This window comes from Lissotriton helveticus, chromosome 4_1 (assembly GCF_964261635.1).
Source record: "Lissotriton helveticus chromosome 4_1, aLisHel1.1, whole genome shotgun sequence".
NCBI classification, from domain to species: domain Eukaryota; kingdom Metazoa; phylum Chordata; class Amphibia; order Caudata; family Salamandridae; genus Lissotriton; species Lissotriton helveticus.
This window is the reverse complement of record NC_136063.1, coordinates 247106136-247120265: the sequence shown is the minus strand read 5'-3', so window position 1 is coordinate 247120265 and position 14130 is coordinate 247106136. Positions and strand designations below refer to the sequence as shown.

At 48.5% G+C, this 14130-nt stretch overlaps 1 protein-coding gene and 1 long non-coding RNA gene across 19 annotated transcripts in view; one reads left to right on the top strand and one right to left on the bottom strand.

Moving 5' to 3' along the window:
* LOC144828499 (CMP-N-acetylneuraminate-beta-galactosamide-alpha-2,3-sialyltransferase 1-like) overlaps positions 1-7782 on the bottom strand; it is a 381835-nt gene extending 374053 nt beyond the window's left edge. Inside the window, exon 1 of one of the 2 annotated variants that reach the window (XM_078686722.1) lies at positions 7731-7782. The gene's annotated coding sequence lies outside the window, so the exon portion shown is untranslated. Of the gene's footprint in view, positions 1-3192; positions 3416-7730 lie in introns of those variants that run through there. The other variant, XM_078686721.1, reaches the window with a different exon arrangement.
* The window catches only part of LOC144828501 (uncharacterized), a 2902672-nt gene that overhangs the window by 292635 nt on the left and 2595907 nt on the right, over positions 1-14130 (top strand). The gene's annotated exons all lie outside the window — the stretch shown is intronic.

The window sequence follows — 14130 nt, the reverse complement described above, 5'->3', positions numbered from 1 at the left end:
TCCCTCCCCCTCTCTCCGTCTCCCTCCCTCCCCCTCTCTCTGCCTCCCTCCCTCCAAGTGTCTGGCTCCCTCTCTCCATCTGTCTGCCTCCCTCTGTCTGCCTCCCTCTGTCTTCCTCCCTCTGTCTCCCTCTCTCTGTCTTCCTCCCTCTGTCTCCATATGCCTGTCTCCCTCCCTCTGTCTCCATATGCATGTCTCCTTCCCTCTGTCTCCATATGCCTGTCTCCCTCCTTCTGTCTCCTTCCCTCTATCTCCCGCTCTGTCTCCCTTCTCCCTCCATCTGTCTCCCTCCCTCTTTCTGTCTCCCTCCCTCCCGCCCTCTCCCTCCCGCCCTCTCTCTGTCTCCCTTCTCCCTCCATCTGTCTCCCTCCGTCTGTCTCCCTCCTCCCTCTGTCTGTCTCCCTCCCTCTGTCTGTCTCCCTCCCTCTGTCTGTCTCCCTCCCTCTGTCTGTCTGTCTCCCTCTTTCTGTCTCCCTCCCACTGTCTGTCACCCTCCCTCTGTCCCCCCCTCTGTCTCCCTCTCTCTTCCTCCCTCCCCCTCTCACTGTCTGCCTCCCTCCCTCTGTCTGTCTCCCTCCCTCTGTCTATCTGTCTCACTCTCTCTTCCTTTCCCTCCCTCTCCCTCTGTCTCCATCCCTTTTCCTCCCTCCCAGTGCCCCAGCACATTTATCTGTGAGGGGCTGCCATTACCATAATTCCCTTAAAAGGGAGTGCCAGCATCTTGTTCATTGCGACGCCGGGACTGAGAAACGTTGCCCGTTTTTAAAACAATGTGGTTTCTAAAGACACTGCCCTAAGCACTAGCGCTGCTTGTCTGAAGGACCGCAATACTTTGGCAGCTGCCATTGCTTACCTGCATTGGACAGAGTGGTCCCAATACTCCTGCACTGTAGGAATTGCCAGCAATAACATAATTATTCAAACGGAAGCGCACCAGGGCTTCAACATGCACTGACTGCAGGCAAGTTTGGAATGCGTCTATGTAACTCAGAAACCTTTTGGATTTGAACACCAGGCGGTGTTCCTGGATTCTGCACTTGCTGCTGCTCTTGCTAAGCACGTGCTATTTGATCACTGTAATTAAGATAGAACTGACCGGCCAATTTAGCTTGATGGTCCTACTAAGTCAACACAGTTATAAAGAAAGTAACACAAGTCTTTGGAGCACAATTGACATGGAAAACAAACAAGGTGCCAGGTCTGACAAGATGAAGTTGTCACACACAGTGTGACGATAAAGAATTCTGGATATAAGCGCTGTCATTAAATAAACACTTGATGACTACATTAGAGACAGCAGGCGAGATACACATAGGTGGTGTATATCTACCTAAAGTATCTATGTTAAACTGTTTTCAATAGCTCATATTTAATGGAACAAGCCCTGATGTTTCTGTCTCCTTTCCCTCCCACCCTCTCCCTCTCCCTCTGTCTCCGTCCCACTACCTCCCTCTGTCACCCTCTTCACCTCACCCTGCGTGTGTCAGCCTGGGCTGAGACAGCCTCCTGGCACACACAGCCCCGCCCGAGCAATTCATAGGTCTTTAGACAGACCATTTGTATGTTAATGAGGCCTTGCTGTACTTAACCTCTTCTTAGGCCCCTGCAGCTCCACTATCATTGGAATCACCCGGCGGCTGGCCCCCACAGAGCAGCAGAGTCTCTTAGACTCGCGCTGCAGAAACCAGCAGTGTTTGAAGACACGATTATTTAAAAAAAAAAATACAACACAGGTACGATGTCTGGAAGGTCAGTGGGCCGCCAGGGAAGGCTTGCCGGGCCGCCCCCGGCCCGCGGGCAGTACTACGAGTACCCTTGATGTGGAGGGAACGGTGCAGGATGAAGGCAGTGACAGAGACGTCCCTCAAAACGAGAAGCCTCGGTCTGTTCCCCCCTCTCGTTCCACAGCAGACGCCCACTGATTTTTTTTACCTCCAGTCCAGAGGGTGCGTATTTCAATTGGCAACAGCCCGCTATGTACCTCACGCACCAGAAAGAAAGTTCTAAAGAGCCTCACTTAGGATCGAAGGTGGCGTCTGCCCACTTTCTCTCTGGCAGTACGGTGGAGAGGATGCTTTTCCATGAGTAACACAGAAGAAAATTACAGTGGAAAAAATCGGAAAGTTCCTTTAACCCCACACAAAGGGCTGTAGTGTAGTTCCTATATTCCCAATAGGCTAGGGTGACCAGAATTTTAAAGCCAAAAACCGGGACATTTCACAAAAATAGAAGAAGGACAACAATATTACTTCAAGTGATGAGAGCGCTCCTCAGCACAGAATTACAGAACAGGCAGTAAGAACATACATAAAATGCAATTTTTAAGCCCAGTAGCTTGCCTGTTATTTAAATTGCCTTCTTGAAACAACTGCTAACTATCCCTGCCTTGTAAAACATAAAAAACACCTCCCACTGTTTTCAGTCGACCCTCTCTAAAAACGGGGACATGAGCTAAATTTCTTGAAATGTGCTGGGACAGCTGGTTAAAAACAGGGACCATCCTGGCAAAACGGGGACGCCTGGTCAGCCTACAATAGGCTCTGCGCATTGGAATATTAGATCCTACAGCTTAGATGTAGGACTTATGTCGACTAGGTCTCTGCCGAATATATTAGACTTAATTGTGAGTGCCAGCTAGCTCAGAGTTCACTAGAAACTTTCTCGAAAGTACAAGAAGGGATTAATCTCTGACAACCATATAACATGACAACTTTTTCCCCCCCGAATGAAACGTATCTCTAGAGTCACGGAAACAATAGACAGCTATTTCACTCAGTCAGATGTGCATGCTTCGTTTCACCAGAGTTGCTTAGAAATAGAGAGACAGGCGTTTTCAATAAAAGTATTTATTGAACAGTCTTATTTCTTAAGCATAAGAAATGCACTGCTTCAATTGAAATGCTAGTTAAGAAGTACAATGCATATAATACGAATAGTATTATAAAATAGTACTGTAAGAGCATGATATGGTTTCTAAGCCATAAACATAGAATACACAAAATGCATAAAATACATACAGTGATAAAATAGTGGCTAAAAGTACTCAACTGGTGCTTCTAAAATACGCCTACCTCAGTGTACCTAACCTAAGTCTAGTACGAGGGAGGAGTAAGTGTGGTGTAGCTTAAGTCTAGTAATTTTCTGGCAAGAATCTGTTCCAAGAATTCTCTAAGGGTCTAATCAGCTCCATACCTTGGTTTTAGAATGATAGAGGTTGTGTATCTCTCTCTCAGGACTCGATCCCCCAGCAACCCGCAAGGGTAGCCTGGAAACACCAGAGCTGGATTTCTCGGCAAGAGAAAAGACAGCGTCTTCTCAGTGCGTCAGTTGGAGGGTCGGCTTCCTTCGGCACTTGCAGCAGCAGGGCGTCGGGCAAGTAGTTTGTCGATCTGCTCCTAAACCACCGTGTGTTTGACAGGACAAATGTAGGCATATTTATACTTTGAAGGTGCCGAGTTTGACGTAAGATTGGACATAATATCGTCACTAGTGCCTCAGTTCCTTGAAAACTCCAGGAGTTCTTGGATCAATTAGTATTCAAGCAGGGCGAAGTCCCTGACTGCTGAAGGCTGGTTTTTCCAAGAAATCATTGTGGATTCTCGGAGTTTAGTGGAAGTAGCCATGCCGTATTTGGGCTGCACAGGCTAAGACTAAATAAGGCAATGATTCCTATTCCTATATAAGGATTGGGTGAATTATACTTCTATATATGAGCATGAATCATAGATTCCCACATAACAGGGCATCTGCCCCTCGTACACGGATGTGTAGGTCTGAGAGGTGCAGCACAAGCGCGACTTAAAAGACCGGGTACGTGGTATCACACAGAAGCCAAAGGGATAGGTATGACCCACTAAACATAAACTCCACTCCAGATAGGTGCAGTTATAAGGCCGTCCAGACGCCATTCGCCTCAGTGAGAGAGGCTCTTCTGAAGCACTCACCGCACGCTTGTCCTACAAAAGGACAAAACTTATGGGGTACTCTGAAGTAGCTTCCCCATGGACAGTCCATTATGAAGTATTCAACAGAAGCCCCAGTTCTCACTTTACAGGGCCAGTTGTGCGGCACTCCACCAACCCACACTTCCCAATGAGGGGGTAGTTATGAGGTTTCTATAGAACCCTCAGCATTCACATCTACACGAACAGGTATGCGGCACTCCACCGACCCACCCTGTCCGTTGAGGGGGTAGTTATGAGGTTTCCACAGAACCCTCAGCATTCACATCTACACGAACAGTTATGCGGCACTCCACCGCCCCACCCTGCCCATTGAGGGAGTAGTTAAGAGGTTTCTACAGAACCTCCTACCTTCACATCCACCCGAACAGTTATGCGGCACTCCACCAACCCACCCTGCCCGTTGAGGGGTAGTTATGAGGTTTCCAAAGAACCCACTACCTTCACATCCACACGAAAAGTTATGCGGCACTCCACCGACCCACCCTGCCCATTGAGGGGTAGTTATGAGGGTTCCACAGGACCCTCAGCATTCACACCTACAAGAACAGTTATGCGGCACTCCACCGACTCACCCTGCCCATTGAGGGGTAGGTATGAGGTTTCCACAGGACACCCTACCTTCACGTCCACCCGAACAGTTATGCGGCACTCCACCGACCCGCGTTGCCTTGTCAGGCAACGCGGTGAGAATCTGGAACTCACTTCCGCCTCAGCTCCGGACCACCTCCTCCTCCCAGGCCTTCAAAACTGGCCTCAAAGTTCTCCTCCTTCAATGACACTTCCAAATTTAATTCACACCCTCTCTATAATCTGAAGGAAGACCTTTCATTATAGAAAATTCTTTTCTCAATGACTATGGAAGTGCCTTCCCAGTGTGTTCTTGTGGTTTGAGAGTCTGCCAATTATTGCAGTATTACCCTTTTACCTGTGTTTGGTACTCTTTTGTAACATGCACAAATCACTTTTCTCTTGTAACACACTGTTTGCTACCTCTTACATTTTCTTTGCTTTCGATACTTGCACAAGTGCCACCATTGCCTACGTAACGTTTGTTCTTGTGTTTGAGTGTCTGCCATGTATTGCAGTACTATACCTCTACTTTGTACGCTTTTGTAACCTGCACATGTCACATTTTCCTCCTGTAATGCACCGTTTGCTACCTCATGTATTTGTTTGCTCACGATTGTCCCTTTTGCCTCATGTAACTTAGCGTTTGCTTTTGGAATTTGTTCACTTGTAATGTTCTCATGTATCAGTTCTGTTCGGATTGTGAAGCGCTCTGACACCTTCGGGTAAAGTCTGCGCTATATAAAAACGCACAAATAAATTTTAAAAACCTGCCAATTGAAGGGTAGTTATTAGGTTTCCACAGAACCCTCAGCATTCAGATCTACACGAACAGTTATGCGGCACTCCTTCGACCCACCCTCCCGTTGAAGGGGTAGTTATGAGGTTTCCACAGAACCCCCTACCTTCACATCCACACGAACAGTTAAGCGGCACTCCATCGACCCAGTCCTGTCAAGCTTCTTGGTAACTTGCAGCATTTCAGGTACAGTTATGGCAACATTATTTATAATTATGGCAGAGCTCGCATGCAGGCGGCGGCCGCAACTTAACAAATGTCCGCATGCACATGATTGTAGCCAGTGGGCTCGCTAATTGCCTTGCGCCAGTCCTGTAGTAGCCCCAGCCCCCAGCACCACATCCCCGTGTGTGGAGGACAGGGACTCTGTTAGGCCTCATCTGCCCTCCTGCCTCCGGTCATGTGTGGGCTCTTTGTACTCCAATCCCCTGCGAGTGGCGGCACACTGACTTGGGAGAGCCAGTCTGCCTTCAGCTGACACAAAGCATGTCAAGCACGCACCGGCCACTGCAGTTACCGTGACTTCACTGGGGCCTTGTAGCAACTCTAGAAATCAGCCTGCAGTGAAGCATGACACTCAAGGGCTGCACACACACTATTCCTATCGGTACACTGCAGAACGTGATTATCTACTGACTCAGCCTTCCCTGTCAGTCATTTCTAGTTTGGCACAGGTGAGTCAAGCAGCAATGAAGTTGAAGTAAGTGACCTCCAGCCCCCGAGGCAAGTGTGCGTGTGTTAATAACACAAATTCCTGAAAGGCAGCGCGGGATCAGGAGGCTGCCTGCAGTCAGTGGGGGGGCGGTCGTGTTAGTTACTCTAACACACTTCTCAGGTGACACAGGTGGATTAGACCGTGTGCAACTGTTCATGTTGTTGTAACCTCCCATTCCAGCACATGGCTGGACTCTGTGTACAATGGGCATAAAATGGATTGGAATACGGCCCGAGTAATTTACCTGTGGCTGAGATTATTTAAATCCGGCGGTACAGACATAAGATCTCCCTCTATGGCCCCAGAGCCTAGCAGAGCATTTCCTCTCGCCGCCCACATTGTGGAAGTGGTTCTATGAGCCCCAGAATCCACCACAGCTCTTCTTTCTCTGGGGATCACACCCTGGCAGAATAGTTTATCTCTCTCCAAGAGACGATGACAGAGCTGCTCCTCTCACTGCCAGGCCAGGTCACTTTCAGGTGTGCTCCCAACTGTAGGGTTCTAGGCCTGGCTATTTCCATTGGAAAAGCACCTAGGCTGATTTGTAATTAGCTGGACTCTTTGTAGCGTGGGCAAGCAAGGATGGACTGGAACAAGGCCCCAGTAATTGCCAGTAGCTGAGATTAATTCAAGCATTCTCCACTCATCATCTTTTTGTTCTGCTCCGATACTGGCATTACCTCTCCCCTCAATGCCCCCACAGCCTGGCAGAGCTTCTCTTTTTAAATGCCCAGACACTGGCAGTGCTCCGCAAACAGCCAGGATGGATATATTTTTTTCAGGATGTGAAATTGAAATGTTAGAGGAAAGGAAATGCAAACTGTTATTTTGGTGAGCATTAAGAGACTCAAATATGAAGGCTAAGGGCATAAACATCATTTGGCTCTGGGAGCTGAATATTGTTACCATGCCTGAGCCCAGCTGTGAATTTGGTTTAATGAGAGCCTGTTCGAAAATGTTTGTAGCAATGAGTTCTTGTTGAAATACTTACCAGGGCTGCCAAGAGGTGGAAGGGAGCTGAATATAAGGGGAGTCTCATTAGGTAAAGGGAGGGGCGTGGTGGAGGGGAGAGACATCTGAATTATGGAAGGAAAGAGTCTGTTCCAAACACAGGGTAAGGTGGCGGGAACAGGATGGCAGAGGCTCTACGGAGGCTATTTGTAGGCTTGAGGGAAGTCCAGCATTGAGTTGTGGACATCATCTTGTTATTTACCTGATTGAACAGTACATACAATCAGGTTATAAGGGCACTAGATTAGTGTAGTGCCCTACCATCCCAGGTGCTTTGCAGCCGTTTGAAGATCTTAGAGTTTTTCGTTGCTCAAATAGGTATAATTTCTGATATTTATGTTTCCTTCGTCTTCATTGCTTGATTTTGCTTTGCGAGAAAGTGTCACTCATAGTGGTTGAAATGTCACTCATAATTACACTGACATTATGAAAATGTCACACATAGCAATCTGAAACCTTGGCAGCTATGCCGACCCACCCTGCCCCTTGATGAGAGGTAACTATGAGGTTTCCACAGAACCCACTACCTTCACATCCACACGAACAGTTATGAGGCACCTTCCAGACCCCAGGCACACACAGGGTAGTTAGAGATGTCCCACAGAAGCCCCAGCCCGCCGAGGGGTGTTTACGAGGTACCCCGGCGACCCCAGAGCCATGAGCTGACACGTACCTCTGCTCCTCTCCCGCGAGGTGTCCGGGCTGCTCTGGTGCCTCACTCCTCCAGTCCAATATCCGCGTCCCCAGCTGCCAAGAGCCCTGGCACGGGCGGAATGAGCCCGCTAATGGGACGGAGGAGCCTTTCTACCGCGACTCGCTTGGGCGCACCAGCGGGCGGGGGTGTCCTCCCGGCAGACCCTCCCTCCCGGAGCAGGGAAAGCCCTCGCAGCTCCGTGCTGGGGGGATCAGCGGCGGCGAGAGTTGTACTCGCCCCCATACTCCTGCCTTAATCAGATTCTCCAGCCGAGGCTTTGCCGAGTGTGTGATGTGGGGTCCAGCCGGGCAACGCGGATGGCAGCCGAGATAAACATAGGCTGAGCAGCTCCGCCCCAGACAGACAGACAGACACTTAGGAAAAGAGAGACTCAGCCTGGTGCCGGGCTGTGAGGGGCGGCTCTGCCCTCGCCAACCTGGTGCGAGGACTCAGACCGAGGACACTCCTTCCGGCTAACATCTCATGCCCTCACCACGAGAAAGGAGGCGCATTCTGCCAGCCTGATGCCAGGCTGTGCGGGTGATCTCTGAAGGGCAGGGCGGCAGATAACAGGGGGCCCAGGGGATGTCGCAGCGGCATGCAGTGATGATGATACCAAGTCCCACTTACTCTGGGGGGGGGGGGCAGGATGTGCTGGGTAGGGGCAATCGGCAGTCGGTCTCAGGGAGTCAGACACTGACAGCAGCTCAGAAGAATCGCCCTTCCATTGCTGCTGATGCCTCCAAGCTGTGGTTAACTTGTTAAAGAATAAGTGTCGGAGGCAAAACTTGAGCTCAGAAGTCGGGGGTGGGGGGAGGGGGCGAGTAACAAGGCTGCAGGCTTCATAGTCTTTATTCTACCTCATACCTCCATAACCCCACCACACACTCTCCCTTACAATTTATCTCACCTTTTCTCCTCTTTTCACGTTCTTTTCATCTCTACTTTCTTTGCCGCTGTGTTTCAGTCTTTGTCTTCCCCCTTTTGCACTTCTCTTCTCTTACCCTCGGCCAAAGTCTGATGAGGAAACCTGCTGGTTCACAAAGGGAGCGCCCCACTTCCTACTCTCGGCTCTAATTAAGCACTGTCCCAGGCATGAGATCGCACGCGCTACTACAGCAAGGGGCATAGTCACTGACAGCAAGCATGCACGATCTACTCTGCCGTTACAACCCGGGGGCATAGACCGGGCCGGACTGGCCGTAGCGGGCACCGGGCAATCCCCGGTGCGCCGCACAGGTGGGGGCCGGTTTGGGGCCCTGGGGGCCGTTTTTGTTACAGGGCCGTTTTTTCAGCAGTAACAAAATCGGCCGAAAACCAGCCCGGCAAAGAGCTTAGCCGCACCCCAAAGGGGGGGGACGGCGGGGGCCGGCCGAGTACTTTGTCAGGGCCGTTTTTTGTTCCCAGTCCGGCCCTTGCATAGCCACTGACAGAACACCAGAGATACTCCTCATTTCAACAGTCGCCACTACGCACTGACAGTTAAATGCTTAATTACAGACGGGAATCATACACAATCCGATGCAGCACACGTTCTTAGCTTACCAAAACATATGTACTTATTAATAGGTAACAGATAACGTCCCAGGCGGAAGCGTTAATCTTCAGAAATACCAGCTCACCCTGGGGCAACCCCGGTGGCCCACCGCACTCGGACCAACGCTGACCCCCGCAGACCACGCCCGCTACCTCAGCATCATCCTTGACAGCCATCTCACCATGAAGTGACAGGTCAATGCACTCTCCTCTTACTCAGGGCACAAGTCCTATAAAAAGAAGTGGGGGACGCTGACATCACAACAGGAAGTGACATCACAAAAGGTGGCTTGCACCATCAGACTCATTGCCTCCCCTCGCTCACCCCTTAGATGCGATTGCATCAGAGAAGCCAGCGCGTAAGCAGCGTTCTGAATGAGCTCCGATCTCGCCTCAGAGAGGCCAAAGAGTGAATGTGTGGCTCCATTTGCTCCAGTTATCGAGCTCCCGGTAAAATAAGTGGGGGGACGCCGTTCACCCGCGTGGTACCCCGACTCGAGCCCTGCTCTTACTGTTTCCAAACCCTCCACATGCTCCAAAAGATCTTCAGATGTAACCCCTCCATCATCAGAAAAAGTCACTCAAGCCCTTGTCTCCAGCTGATTTGACTATGGAAAAACACTCTACGTGGGAGCCAGGCTTACAATACAAAAGAGCCTTTGCTTTTTTTAGTAGACATATTTATACATGTTTGTCAAGTCAATATTTTAGGTTTGACAGGAAAATATGGTATCCAACGGTTAAAAAATGTACACCACCAAAATGATACTGTGCAGCATTGCCATATGTTATATTTACATAAAAAACTGAAGACTTGTTATGCTCATGAAGGAATGCTCGCACTGCCTTGTTCACATGTCTTCAAGTCTTTTCAAACTTAGCCGCATTTTCAGCAGACCACATCCACTTTGGTCTCTGATAAATATTTGAGAACTCAAAATGAGTGTTAGGAAATGTAGATATTGATATGGAAAATGTCTCCTTCATCTGAATTTCCAATCTTACTTCAGTTAAGTGTCCTGTCGCATTGCCACCACAGTGGATGACCATAGATTAGGGATGGGTTAATTTACTAACAGAGGAAAGTAGAGGGAGTAACATATTCCAGTTCAAACCTTATTTACCCATCATTGTTAGCTCAACTCCTTTCAAAACGAAATTATATTCCGCACCTACACTCTTAGTATGCTGTCTATCCCAAAACATGAAACTGTGCCAAACACTCACGATCTATATTCCTGCCAAATTTCATCTACATCCACTAAGCAATCTTCAAACTGCGTCTGTTTAAACTACACTCTAATAAACCACACACCTCTCCACTGTACACCACTCTCCTCTATGCCACTCCAGTCTACGTCACCCCACTCAATACCACTTAACACCACTCCACTCTACTCCGCTCCATCTACGGTATTTTACTGGACGCCACTTCACTCTATGACACCCCACAGTATGCCACTGGACTGTATGCCACTCCACTCTACGCCACTCCATATCACTCCCTTCTTTGCCACTCCATACTACACTATTCTACTCTATGGCACTCCATTCTATGTTACTACACTTTGCACCATTACAATGTACCATATTCCACTCTATGCAACTTCATGCTACCCGATTCCAGTGTACTCCACTTCACTCTGACACTCAATTCGATGCGACTACAATGTATGCCATTCCATTGTATGCCACCCTACTCTAAGGCACTATGCCACTCCACTCTATGCTATTCAAATCTATTGCACTCCCCTCTACACCATTCCACTCTATGCCACTCCATTATGTGCCACTCCTCTGTACACCACTCCACTCTATGCTATTCAATTCTATGCCACCAGTCTATGCCACCCCGTTCTACGCCACTCTGCTCTATGCCAATCCACTCTGTCATTCCACTCAACACTATTCCACTCTAGGGTACTCTACTCTATACCACTTCACTATATCACTATTCTCTGTGCCACTCCCCTCTACAGTATTCAACGATACTCCACTCTACGCCACTCCACTCCACTCTGTGCCATTCCATTCTACACCATGACACTGTATGGTATTCCACTTCATGCCACTCCACTCTGTGCCACTCCACTCCGTGCTACTCCACTCTGTGCCACTCCACTCTGCCATTCCACTCTACACCACTTCACTCCACGCCAGTCCACTCTATGCTTTTCCACTCAATGCCACTTACTCTCCCCACTCCACTCTACTATACACAACTTCACTGCACTTCACTTAACTCTGCACTATTCAACTCTACACAACTCTACTTAATGCCACTCTACTGTACACCACTCCACTCTATGCTATTCCACTCTACACCACTTAACTATATGCCATTCTACACCACTCAGTTCTACTCTATTCCACTCTGTAGAACTCCACTCTACACTATGCCATGGTATGGCACTCCACTCTATGGCAGTCCACTCTACGACACTCCACTGAGCACCACTCTACTCTACACTATTCCACTCTATCCTCTCCACTCCACTCTGCACAACACTGTATGCTATTCCTCTCTACACCACTCCACTTTATGCCACCCCACTCTACATCACTCTGCTCTGTGCCACTCTGCTCTGTGGTACTCCACTCTGTACCACTCCACTTAATGCCACTCCACTCTATGCTATTCCACCCTAGGGTACTCCACTGTTTGACACCCCACTCTATGCCAATCTTCTTTACGCCACTCACTCTATGATGTATAGGGCACTCCAACCTATAACACTCCACTCTACGCCACTCTTCTTTACGCCAGTCACTCTATGATATTTGACTCTACATCACTCTGCTCTATGCCACTCTGCTGTATGCAACTCCACTCAACACTATTCCTCACTATGCCATGCCACTGTGCTCTGTTATTCCATTCTCCACCACTTAACTCTGCTGCACTCCATTGTACGAAGCTCCACTATATGCCACTCCACTCCATGCTACTCCACAGTATGCTATTTTACTTTACACCATTCAAGTCCATGCCACTCCATTCTATGTGACTTCATACTACTCTATTCCACTGCACACCACTCCACTCTGTGCCACTCCACTCTATGCCACTCCACTGTACGCCACAAAACTGTATGCCACTCCACTGCCCTCTATGGCACTATACTCCACACCACTCTACCCAACCCGACTCTGCTCTACCCGACTCTGCTCTACCCCACTCTGCTCTACGCCTCTCCACTCTATGCCCCTCCACTCAATGTCATTCCATTGTACAACATTCCACTGTGAAGGAAGTGGCCCGATTAGAGTCACCCGGGTTACTCGCAACCACCTCTCAGCCTTCCATACCAATTAAGAGTCGGTCAGACAGTAGAGACTACAAACCAAGTAAGCTTTATTCAGGATACACTTGATCGGAGTCCGGTCTGACCAGCCTCCTTGGATTGCTGCAGAGGGACTGACTTCTCAAGCATGATGTTACAATAAGTATAACTCAAAACCAATAAAGGCCGGTCCTGTCTGGAAATTTCCAGTTGGTAGCTGGTGAACAAAGGAGATACGGAAGGATGGGTTTCGATCTTGAGACCGGGCACATGCTATCTTAGCGCCAAGGTCACTTTACTCTAATGAGAAAAACGGTGAGGGTAAACAGGTAAGCACAGACAAAAACCAAATTCCTGTGTTGAGTAATTGCCAATGTATTTATGATATGATGTCAGCTCTATACCTCATCTGGATTCACCGAAATAATCCAGTAACGTCCAAAAATGAATTCAAAAGCAATTGAGGGAGCGACTATGTTCAATATGAAATCACAAGGTTCACAGATGTGAATTCCCCAAAATGTTCTTTATTCAGTCTTGTTCAACAGAGATGATGATGATCAATTAATGGTACATCTTCATTCTTTCGTAAATCAATATACAACATGTACAGCCTGTACACAACTCAGCTAACACATTTTTATTCCAACAACTGTATGCCACTCTACTACCCACTAGTCCACTCTATGCCACTCCACTCTATACCATTACACACCCACTCTATGCTATGCTCTTTCATTCTATACCACTCCATTGTATGCAACAACACTGTACGCTATTCCACTCTACACTCTAATCTATGCCACTCCACATTATGCCACTCCAATCCCTTCAATTCTACTAATGAGTACTGTACTTTACTTAACTCCACTCTAATGCACTTTACTCTATGCCAGTCCACTCCACGCCACTCCTCTCTACGCCACTCCATTCTCAGACACTCAACTCTCTGCCTCTTCACTCTCTGTCACTCTGCAGTATTCCACTCTATACAGAAACAATGGGGAGAGCAAGGATAATGTTCACCAGAGTGAACAGGGAGTACTCCTGTACCCCTGAATACTAATATAGAACAACAAATGACATTTTTTGTCATCAAGTGGTTCCATATGGTAGGATCACGCACCATCACTCACAACCTGCTCCACTGTAATCAGGTGTTGAAGCACACCCTGATGACGCTAGGTCATTAGGGTGGACCCCGATGATGAAGCATGTCATCACTAGGTGATGAGTGAGGGGTTTCTAATAAAAGGAGATTTTTCCCTTTCTTCGAAAGAAACCGTGCACCCCTACAGCAACTGGTGAATTCTCACTGGTGGTACTCCTTCATTTGTTGTTCTGTATTCCACTCTATGCCACTGAACTCTATCCCATTCTACTCAACTACACTCTATGCTATTCCACTCTACGCCACTCCACTGTACAGTACTCCACTGTACACCAATCCAGTCTATGCCACTCCACTGTATTCCACTCCTCTCTACACCACTCCACTGTATAGTGCTCCACTCAACTCCATGCCACTCAGTTCTACGCAACCCCACGCTACGTTATTC